Here is a 2,763-nt window from a genome sequence, read left to right as displayed (position 1 = left end):
GGTTGCAGCCATCATTGTTGTTTGGCGGGCCCGGGCTGGGGATTCGAACCCGCCACCTTAGGTGTATGTGGCTGGCGACTTAGCCGCTTGAGCCACAGGCGCCGAGCCTTTTTATACATCTTAATTCTCTAGCATAATTCCTTATCTTTCCATTTATGTTCTACCATGTCTTTCTTGTCTTTCTCCCTTTTTTTTTTTTTGAGATGAAGCCTCAAGCTATCCCCCTGGGTAGAGTGCCATAGCATTACAGCTCACAGCAACCTACAACTCCTGGGCTCAAGTGAGTCTCCTGCTTCAGCCTCCCAAGTAGTTGGGACCATAGGCGCCCGCCACAATGCCCGGCTATTTTTTGGTTGCAGCCGTCATTGTTGTTTTGGCGGGCCCGAGCTGGATTCGAACCCGCCACCTTAGGTGTATGTGGCTGGCACCTTAGCCACTTGAGCCACAGGCGCCAAGCCTTGTCTTTCTCTTTTATTGATCACATTTATCAGTTACTCTAAAGTCCTTTTCTGCTAACTATACAGTAACTTCAGGTGTGTGGGTCTGTTCTATTGGTTGTTCATCACTTTTTTTGAGACAGAGTCTCATTCTGTAGCCTTGGGAGGAGTGCCATGGTGTCATAGCTCACAGCAACCTCAAACTCTTGGGCTCAAGCAATCTTCCTTCCTCAGCTTCCCAAAAGCTGATACTATAGATGCCCCACTACAATGCCTGGCTAATTTTTTTTTAGTAGAGATGGAGTTTCACTGTTGCTTAGGCTGGTCTCAAACTGTTTAGCTTAGGTAATCCACCCACCTCCTCTTCTCAGAGTGCTATTACAGTGCAATTACAGGTGTGAGCCACTGTGCCTGGCCTATCACTGTTTTTTTATTCAGTTATGTTGTCCTGATTCTTAGCTTAGATGCTAATTCATAACTAAATCCCTAGCAATGTACAGAAAAATTATAGAGTCCACATAAGATTATCTATGTACAACAAGGTTTTGCCCTTCCTTCTAGTGGGCAAAGTGATAATCACCTAAATTCAGTCAGAATCTGAACTGAGGCAGAGCGGTGCTGCTGTTTGGTAAAGCTCAACCTATCTCTCATAGGCCTAGTAGTGAATGTTCAGTACTTTGTATCCTAAATGCATTAGAAAACTAGTAAAGGGTTTGATGCAAAGGGAGGAACAGGACAGAGACCTGTGTTTTGAAAAGTTCATATTAATAACATTGGTGGAGAACAGACTGGAACCCAAATGGGGGTGGCAGAGCAGTTGGGAAATTGTTGTCATAATCTTGGTGTGTGATGATAATATTTTCCCTAAAGGGGAAGTGGTGATAATGGGGCAGTAGAGTTAGCTTCAAGAGATATTTAGAAGGTTCAACTGGTAGAATTTGATATTTGGTTTGATATAGAACTAAGCAAAGAACAGATGTCAGAGATGACTTCTAGGTTTCTGGTTTGTTGTTAGGTAGACATCAGTTACTGAACTTGACTTGATGGTTTGCAATGTAAGAAACCTACCTGCAAAGGAGAATATAGAGAAGGATAATTAAAGGGACAGAGAGTGGGGAGCTGAAGGACAAGAGGAATTTGACCCAACATAAGGAATAGGGAATGGAGGAGTTCAAGTGATGTCTGGCATGAGATGTCAGATAAGGATCATAAAGCTTGAAGTATAAAGTGTGATGTGCTTTTTTGGCATGAAAATAATCTGGTATAAGGGAGGTAGCTATTATCAGTTTAAAACAGGGATCTGTAAACATCCTACATGTAGAATTTGATCCTTTAAACCTTCATGCAACTAGAGGTATTAGTTATACTCTAGAACATGTGTTCTCATTTATGTCCTTCATTTAAGACAAAGTACAAGATGGACAAGTCAGGTTATTATCTTTAAATTCTGGGCTGAAGGGCTTTGTTTCATCTTCTTGGGGAGAGGTAGCTGGTGTTGAATATATGAAACTTAAGGATAGTTTGCTCACATTTCAGAAAACTCAAGTAATACTTCACTGAGACATTAAGCATGGTCAGAAAATCCCATCTTTGTGATTTTGCTTTTTGAAATTTTGGTTGAGGAGAACTTAATTTTTTGCTTAGTCTGCTTAAAAATATATTAAATAAGTATTTGAAAATCTAAAAAATAATCTGATAAACTGATTATCACCTTAAATAATTCCTCTTAATAGTTTTTCATAGAAACAGATACTTTTGAAAATTCCCATCTCTTTGTTTTATCTTCATGTGCCTACTTGAAGTTCTTTATAAGTACTAGTAAAAATGATAAAAGATCCACCCTGAACAAGAGTGAGACTCCAATCTCTACAAAAAATAGGATAACTAAGGCCAGGTGCAATGACTAGTGCTTGTACTCCTAGCACTCTGGAAGGCTGAGATAGGTAGATTGCCTGAGCTCACAGGTTCGAGACCAGCCTGAGCAATAGCGAGACCGCATCTCTAAAAATAGCTGGGCGTTGTAGTGGGCACCTGTAGTCCCAGCTACTCAGGAGGCTGAGGCAAGAGAATTTCTTGAGCCCAAGAGTTTGAGGTTCCTGTGAGCTATGACACCACAGCATACTACCAAGGGTGACAAAGTGAGACTCTGCAAAAAAGAATAGAACTAGATGGGCTTTGTGTTGGTCACCTGTAGTTCTAGCATTTGAGAGGCTGAAGTAAGATGATCTCTCTAGCCCAGAAGTTTGAGATTGCTGTGAGCCATGCTAATACCCAGGGCCACAGAATGAGACTCTGTCTCAAAAAAACAAAAGGAGGCTCGGTGCCT

General features: G+C 41.4%; 1 protein-coding gene across 1 annotated transcript in view; it reads left to right on the top strand.

The window, feature by feature from the left end:
- The window catches only part of SCAI (suppressor of cancer cell invasion), a 166,554-nt gene that overhangs the window by 108,606 nt on the left and 55,185 nt on the right, over nucleotides 1-2,763 (top strand). The window lies entirely within an intron of this gene.

Source organism: Otolemur garnettii, unplaced genomic scaffold, assembly GCF_000181295.1.
Source record: "Otolemur garnettii isolate 467f Iridium unplaced genomic scaffold, OtoGar3 scaffold00014, whole genome shotgun sequence".
NCBI lineage: Eukaryota > Metazoa > Chordata > Mammalia > Primates > Galagidae > Otolemur > Otolemur garnettii.
Note: the sequence above shows the minus strand (reverse complement) of the source record. Positions and strands in the feature narration are given on the sequence as shown.